The 9283-nt window shown below is 38.7% G+C and overlaps 1 protein-coding gene across 3 annotated transcripts in view; it reads right to left on the minus strand.

The window, feature by feature from the left end:
- The window catches only part of Ano4 (anoctamin 4), a 372166-nt gene that overhangs the window by 350796 nt on the left and 12087 nt on the right, over positions 1-9283 (minus strand). The gene's annotated exons all lie outside the window — the stretch shown is intronic.

Genomic DNA, 9283 nt, shown 5'->3' on the forward strand with positions numbered 1-9283 from the left:
TTCTTTTTTTTTTTTTTTTGGCTGAACACTATTCCATTATATGTATACCCAATATTTTGTCAAGTGATATACTTGTTTTCACCTTTTGTCTATTTTGAATAGTTCTGCTGTGAATATTTAAAAATTGTGATTGCATTTTATTTCATAAGGAAATAAAGTTCTTGTTTGGGAGCCTATTTTCAATTATTTTGGTTATATGCATAGGAGTGGAATTGCTGAGTCATTTGGTAATTATGTGTTTAAAACTTATTGAGGAACCTTCAAGCCCAAGGATGATTTTTAAGCCAAGGAACAACAGATTTGGATCAGTGTTTTAAATAATGACAGAAAATGGTGAGGAGGGGAGAATAGATTGGGAACAGAGAAGATAGGGAAGCCAGCCAGGAGGCTATCTACCCACCCCAGATTTAAAAAAAAGAAGAAAAAAGAAAGCCTTGATTGTTGGCATGGGCAATGACCACAGGAATAAAGAGAAGGTAGGTAGATTTGAGGGGCATGTCTGAGACAGAATGAGCAAGAATTGATGAGCAATTAGATGTGGGAAGGTGTGGAAAAGAACACTTTGTTCATAGTCCCACATTATATCGTGAGTTACATGTTCACAGTTCACCCCTTTGACTAGACGCTAACCTTCAAAGAGAAAGAGTCATGTCTTAGTCATTTTCACTTCTCTAGTTCTTAGGAAAGAATTTGGCCCAATAAATGAACAAAGAATAATTTCAGTGTCTGGCTGAATAATAGTGGCAACCATTATTCACCAGAGAAAAAGAACTGATAAGATACTGATTGTGAATGAGGAGCGTTAAAGATAACTCTTTGCTACTGTTTGAGAAACAGGGTAGATGGTGACTCAGTTTATTGAAACACAGAACCCAGAACTGGTTTAGACAAGTGCATTGGGACATTAGGGTAGCAATGTCCAATAGACAGGTAGAAATTCAGGGGTAAATCCTAGGGGGAAAGTTAGAACAAAGGACAATTTCTTGACAAATACTATTGTTAGCTGTACTCATTAAAATACCATTTATATATCTAATTTCATGAATCACCTCAAAATAGTATGATATAATGGTATAAATCTCCTTCTTAAAAGAACTAGAAAAAAAACAAGTAAAAAATATGTGTGTGTTATGGTTTCCATCTTTAATATCCTTCAAAAAGCTCATGTGTTAGGCAATGCAGGAATGTTCAGAGGCAAAATCATTAAATTACGAGCGCTTTAACCTTATCAGTAGACTAATCCATTTGATGGATTAATAATCTGAATGGATGAAGGAGGTCACTGGGGGCATGCCCTTGGGGATTATACCTTGTTCCTGGCTCCTTGCTCACTCTCTCTACTTCCTGGCTGCAATGAGCTGTAAAGCTCTCCTCGTCCACATCCATCCACATGATGCTCTGCCTCATGGCAGATTCAGAGTAATGCACATGGTTGACCATGTACTGAGCCACGAAACTGTGAGCCCAAATTAAACTTGTCCTCCTCTAAGTTGCTCTTATCAGGCACTTCGTTCACAGCGATGTAAAGCTGACTATACAGTGTGGTTTATGCCTACACCTAGGACCCAGGCAGGTCCAGCACATCTTACATGTTGGCAGAACAGGCAGTCGATAAGCCTCTTTTTTCCTAAGATGATCTACACTAGAGAAAGGGGTCTTTATAAGAAAGTTTGGGCACAAATAGGAAAAACAAAGATCATCTAACCAGGTAGGAGGAGGCTATCATTGAGTCTCTTTTAGATAAATAATCCTGGTCCAGCTTAAGGACTCAAATCTTTTAGATAAATAATCTTTTAGATAAATAATCTTTTAGATAAATAATCCTGGTCCAGCTTAAGGACTCAAATCTGAGACCTACCCAAGCAAACAACCTCTTTGTGGTCAAGAAGACGATATATGTATGAGGAGGGGAAGTGGAGAGGGAGAGAGAGAGGCTGCAATAGATTGGGTCATCATTCCCAGTTATTCACAATTCCCTAATTACATGTCCGATTGTCATATAGCTTTGCATTGCTGCTCTAGTGAAAGAGAGAGAAATTTCCACTCCATCATTAATTCTGGGCTCAGTGACATGGCTATGGCTAATGGAATATTAGCAAATGGGTTGCTAGCAGAGGCCTGAAGAGTGCTTGCATGATTGAGATGACCCTTTCTCTTGTACCTCTACCACTGTCATGAGAGCATGCCAAGGCTAGCCTGCTTGACATGAAAGACTTATACAGCACAGCCAAGTCATCCCTGCTGCTCCAGCAGAGGTCAGCCTAGGTCAGCTACTAGCCAGCAGAACTCCTGAGCCCCACCAAGATCAGCAGTTACCTAGGCAACTCCCAGCTGATCCTGGATGCACGAGTAAAGGCTTAGTGCCATAGGCCACCTTGGTTTGGGGATTGTTAGGTATGCCATTTTATTGTGATCATGATTAACAGGTACAGGATCCTTTACCACAGCTCTTTGTTGCAAAAGTTCTCAGAACCATGAGAAGTGCAGGGAACACAGAAATTCTTTGAGGTATTACTGCTTGGCCAACGTTGGAAGATGGTCTCATTGCCATGGGCTTTATAGATTTTTTTAAATGAACATTCATAATTAGTCTTCAAAGAGAAATAATTTCCTTGTACAATGGAATTCACACACATGAAAAAACAAACTGCTCCTGCAAACCCAGTATGTTTTCAGAGGAATTTGATGTGGTAAACATTAATTCAAAAAACCACAAGTCACAAATTGAAAGAAGCAGTTAGATAGCATTTAAATACCAAGAACATTTAGTTTCCAAGCCCAGCCCAGGATATATGAGGAGGAGTGGGTTGGGTTAATTAATAGAAATAACAGGAGTGGGTTGGGTTAATTAATAGAAATAACAGCTTTTGCCTTGCATTTTAGTATTTTAAAAATAAATTTGCTTATTTTATCTCACTTAAATGGTCCTTCATAAAAGTACCCATTTACAAACAAAGAAATTGATGTTCAAGGAGATTAGGTCCTTTTGGTAAAGGTAACATGATAGAGGATCTGGGAGGAGCAACCAGCTCTTTGGTCTCCTATCCACATTCTCACTAAATCTTCACAGATCTCTCTAAATCTACTGTCACATCCTCAGACTTTTCCCACTTCCAAAATACAAGTTAAACCCCTTCTAGATTCTCCCTTACGGTGTTTCTTGCCCTTCATGGAGCTAATCGAGGTTTCTTGTTTATGTAGTTATTTAGTCTGTGTCTCCTGTATTAGCCTGCTCCACTGTCATTCCATAAAGAAAGGCACCATATCTGTTTGGGTCACTCAGGAATACCCAGCCCCTAATGTGGTAGGCACCCAGGAAATAGCTGTTGAATAAATAAATATGAGTCACATTACCTGGGGCAAGAACTATAGAGTTAACTCTTCCACTGTACAACTACAACCAAAATTCAGTTGTATTCTTATTTGCCTAAAAAACGACAAAAACTACAATTTCCAAAGCAACACAACCTCATAACTAGGGGCACAGGGTGTTTCCTAGCCCTTCAGGTGCCACTTTGCAACAAGAACCCAGGTGCTCAGCAGCTCCTGGGGGTTGGGAAAAGGTGCCCAGATGTAAGGCCTCTTTCTCTACAAACCTCAGAGCTCCGACACTCTTCTCAATCCTGTCTTGCAAAAGAATTTACAACCTGGCATTCACAGCCTCAGTAAATGAGCTCTGATGAGCCAGATCTCAACAATGCTAGCCTGCTTCAACTTGGCACTCCAACACGAGCTGGCTGCCATCTCCCCCTTCTCTCACAAGCCTGAAGAAATTTGGTAAATGTCTTATTATGGCTTAATTGAAAATTCTACTATACTTTCCAACTTGCTTCCCCATTTTTATCCTCTAAATCGCTTCAATTTAGTCAGCTGATGGAGTGGATTGCCTTCCACTAGCTACTATGAGCATGGTGCTGGTAACACACAACTGACCCTCTCCTAGGGAATTGCTCTCAAAGAGAATTTCCAAAGATCATACCTTTCCTTGCAGCAGCAGCTTGCATCCAGGCAATGAGAGGCTGGATTTGTTGTGGGACGACTTTGAGATCCGTCCCAGCCCCAGACCTCCCTGTGTGACTGGCTGGCGCCTCACTTGTGCATCACAGCTCAAATCTTCCCTGTGCCCAGTCATGCTTCCTCCACCCTCCCACTTGAATACACACACCCACACACACATTCTCATCCCAAGCGCACTCCCCAGTAAATTTCCTGCGCATGCATCTCTGGCTTGGAATCTATTTCCAGGAAACTAGAATTAAGACAGCTAAGTTCCCCCTCTAGACAGCTCCATGTTGTGGGGCTTTCATTACATTTTTTAGTGTCTGAACAATGTCTATGGGAAAGTGAGAGCACATATCTCACAAGTCAGAAATTTCCCATAACAGGGTATAAGCAGACCTCCCACTTACAACTGTTGGTGAAGGAAATGTCCTTTATGGAGTGCTGTTTTGAGTACACTGAGGCATGTTTGGATAATGTTACCCAGTATCTCTAAGAGGATTTTTCTTCTCCTTCATAGCACCTGCCTCTTGTTGACCACACATTCTTTGGTATAATATTTTCTATCTTTGCCTTGTGCTAAATTCCAAGCTCCATGACCAGAATTGTGGGTGTCACTTAAGGACTTGTTAGAAATGCAGACTCTTACCACCAACTACCCAGACCCACTCAACTAGGACCTGCAGTTTAACAAGATTCCCAGGTAATTTATATTCACATCAAAAGTTTGAGAATCACTAGTCCAAACTATGGAGCTTCCATTTTAGTTGAATTGAGAAATATTTGGGATAACTATTTATTCATGCCACATCCCATTAATCACCACATGCACTGAAGCTATTTCCAAAATGGTCCTCGCGTGCACTCCTTTTGGACTATTTTGCTCAATTCCATTCTTAGATCTTCTTATCTCTCATAGATCACACTTTGAGTAATAAGAGTTTGGATGCCTGGGTGAATGGATGACTTTCCTGGAGCATCTTAATGCTGTTTGTTTATAAAAACATATTGTTCTTTCTACATCTAATTTAACACAGCTTTAATTCAAATTCTTTAGTTTCTTAAATCAGAAATCTTCAACTTCATAGCTACATTATTTAATTTGACTTGTCCTCCTGTGCCATTAATCATTCCTTGATTCACTGATGTTTTTAATCTTCAAAAACTAAATGACCACATGTGGAGAAGGAATGACCAGGACTGTGCTAGATCAGAAATTAAATGATGGGGAATGGCTTTGAATTCAGAAAAGAACAATATAGTCAAATTTAGGAAAACAGGAAACTTGAAGAAAGCTCTGTGATTTATTTTTCTTAGGCAGTTCTCTTGTCAAATGAATGTTTGCAATGATCCTCTTAGTTCTCAAGTACAGGCAGTCGCCAATTTATGTCAATTTTTCTCTAAGTAGGATACACATGGTTAAGATTTTGGGCCTGATCACAAGCATAAATTAACTACTGAATGTCAAAATGAAATAACAAAGTAACAGCCCCAGAGAACCTAACCACCATGTGCGGCAATATATCCACAGATAGTACATTCAGGGTTTGACCTTAAATGTTTTGCTGGTGTTGCATCACTCTGACAAAATACCTGAGTCAGATAACTTAATAAGAAAAAAGGTTTATTTGGGCCTGTGGTTTCAGAGGTTTCATGATCAGTTGGCTCCATTGCTTTTGGGTCAGTGATGAGGCAGAACATCATGGTGGGGAGCACATGGCAAAGCAAAGCTGCTCACCTCATGGCAGACAGGAAGCAGGGTATTCCTACAGTGATCTACTTCCTGAGACCTGACCCCACCTCCCAAAGCTTCCACCACCTTCCAATAGCACCATCATCTGAGGATCAAGCCTTTAAGATACGAGCTTTTGGGGGGCATTTGAGATTCAAACCATAACGAAGATGAAGGAAACATTTACTCCCAGTGCCTTGGAATCGGCTTTTACACACAGTGCTACTGCTTAGAATACCAGTTCCTCACTTCATCAACCTCTGTGCACACTCACCTGTCCTTCCACTGTGGCATCTTCTACCCAGCCAGCAAACCACAGATCACCCTCCAAAAAGCATATAAATGCCAGAACATTTGTGTGGTTTTTAACTGTGACAATTTCCTAACTTTAGTACATTAACCCTCACACCCACGTTCTACATAAACCCAACCAGGAAATTTATTCTATAGCAGATGATTTCAATTGAAATATTCCTTTAGAGCCATTTTGACAAGAAGAAAAATTTTAAGGGCAGGGAGAGAAGGAGATCGATTGCATTCCATCCTTAAAATATTACATGAGGGAAAAAAAAAGAAGGGAGAAAAGAAACACAAATAAATGAATAATCAATGATTACAAATACAACAGATACTTATCCAGTTACATCAATAATCATATTAGATGTGAATGATCCAAATACACCAATTAAAAGACAGGGGTTGTCAGAAAAGATTAAGGCAAACAAAACCAACCAAGCTCTATCTTATCTAAGAGAAACTCAGTTTAAATAGAATGGCTTAGAAACTGTTTCTGATTTATATTGTCCTGTTTTTTGTAGAGGACAATTGGCATTGTATTATTCTACCTACAGATTTGTCTGGGAAAACACTCAATCAGAAAGACTTTATAACAGCTGGACATACTGTATCAAGCAGAGGCAGGTGAAAGAGTGTCTCTGAGCATCTCTAAAAGGGAGCACATGAGCACCCGGGGCTCCCAGCAAGGTCAGATTACTCTACATTTCACAGTCACATCAGCTCAAGTTGCAAGATCACTGTTTGTAACACTTTATCTCTGAAATTTAAAAACCTCCTGTTTCCTTTGGCATCAGTTCCAAAAGTATCTTGTCACAATTTGTTGAAAGACATCGAATTCATGCTACTACATGTATACCCCTTCTAAGGAACTCTACACCTCAGGCAAATTCATGGCGTCACCAGTTGGGCACAACTCAGGAATTTAGAGTTCTCATCTATCATATATGTACCAATAAGCACCCTAGGCCACTATGTAGACTTAAGGAAAAAAAATACAAATAAATATTAACTTTACTTTTAAAAAACAAAGAAATAAGAAGAAACAAAACTTTCATACAAAATACATATTAAAATCAATAAACTGCTATAGGAAATCAAATAAATGTAATAATTAACCTACACATATTTTTGAAACTTACAGAAATTACACCAACATCTATAATTTCTGTGGTAAAATGTTATCACATCATGTAATTTTCTAGTACATCTTTAGATATTCAATTGTATTTTATCAAGACACAAATAAACAGTAGTGATGATGATAATAATAATGATGATGATAATAAGCAGTTGATTGTTCAAAAAAATCAATATTTTATTGCTAAAGGAAAGTTTCCAGAAATGAAGAGAATTACGGGCTTTGATTTTGTTTTTGAAAACCTACAAGTTAAAAATAGAAACCTCCTCCAAAAATCAGATTGCTTCTGGGGATGGTGCTCTATGGAAAGAAAAAAGCCAACTCACAGGGAAATGTGATAAAATGCTCATCTGGCAGCTGCCATTTCACATCTTTTTGCTGAAAAATGCCATAACCTTTCAGCAACCCTGGCCAAAGAAGACACTCTATTTCCTAACTTCAGATGTTATTAAACTAAAGCAAGCAGAGTTATTCTTCTTTGTGATAAGATTAAACCTGGGAGATTTCAAACTTGCTATATAGGAAATTTTTCAAACACCAGATCATGGATTTTCTGCTATCAAAATGACCCTCAATCAGGACCATCAGAAAGATAGTCAGCTTTGTCCAGTACAGAGCTGATGTATGAAAATATTCCTCCACCTTTTTGAATATCAGTCTCTGTAATTCTGATTTCACCATTTAACCACTAGAGGGGGTCCCTCAAGGCATGGGAACCTGAGGAATCAAAATCCCAGTACGCAGAAGCCTGAGAATACAGATTGCTGAAACTCATTCTACAAATGTTTAAACCTGTTCTTAGCCACAGACACAGCATCCCCTCAGACAGGGCCCAGAAATCTTCATTTTTAACAAGTTTAACAGTGATTCCTTAACATTATAGAGAAGTCTGCAACTCACGGCTTTAGAGATTGCTTTTTTAGTCTGGAACTTCGGCAATATCTAAGTCTCACTCTAGGTGGCAGCATGTGAGAATTGTTGAGGGTCTGGGAATTCCAACAAAGACTTATTTCCAGAACAGGAAACCACACATTGGGTGTTTGACTGACAAAACCATTATCTATAGAAGAAAAATGTGGCAGCATAGATTCTGCATCATTTAAACTTATAATTCATACTTTAGAGATAAAAACAACTAAAGGGCCATCTTTTACATAGGTAAAGCTTTCTGTAACCAATATCAGTGTGATATAAGTAACAAACTTTCAGGCAGCATGTCAAAAGTATTCTTCTTGCTCTGATTGTTTATATCATGACTTTCAAGGATTATTACATAGATCAGAGGTTGGCAAACATTTTATGGAAAGGGGCAAGATAGCAAGTATTTTAGACTTTGTGGGCACTAAAGTCTCTTTCACAATTATTCATTTCTGCCATAGATAATATATAAATAAGTAAGTGTGGCTGTGTCCTGATAAAATCTTATACTTGAAGACTAAAATTTAACTTTTAGGTAATTTTCATGTCTCAAAATATTATTTAAAATTTTTTTTCTAACCAGCTACAAATGTTTAAACATATTCTTAGATCATAGACTATACAAAAACACTTAGCTGGCCAGATCTGCCCATGGGCAGTGCTTTGCAAACCCCTGACATAGATTATTTTGGAGGAGCAATGTGAATTGGTTTAACTAAGGTATTCAAAATGCCCTTTTGTTGTCTGTTATGTTTAAATATGAAGTTTCCCCCAAATATTCATGTTTGAAGGCTTGGTACCCAATGTAACAACTTTCAGAGGTGGGGCTTTTATAGGAAATGGTCGGATCATGAGGATTCTGACCTCATCATAGTAATCCCTTGAGAGCTTAATGGACCACTGGGAGGTGGTAGAGGATGTCAGAAGTGAGACTTAGTTGGACAAAGTAGGTCTCTAGAAGGGTCTGTCTTGTCACTGACTCCTCCCCTTCCCCTTTCTCCACTTTCGGTTGCCATGAACTAAGCAGCCTTCTACCATATAACCTCCATCATAATGTTCTGACTCACCTCAGGCCAGAAAAATGGAGCCATCTGTCCATGGATCGAAACCCCTAAAATCATGAACCAAAATGAACTTTTCTTCCTTTAAATTGTTTATGTCAGATATTTTGGTCACAGTGACCAAAAAAAAAAAAAAAA

This window comes from Marmota marmota, unplaced genomic scaffold (genome assembly GCF_001458135.2).
Source record: "Marmota marmota marmota unplaced genomic scaffold, marMar, whole genome shotgun sequence".
NCBI lineage: Eukaryota > Metazoa > Chordata > Mammalia > Rodentia > Sciuridae > Marmota > Marmota marmota.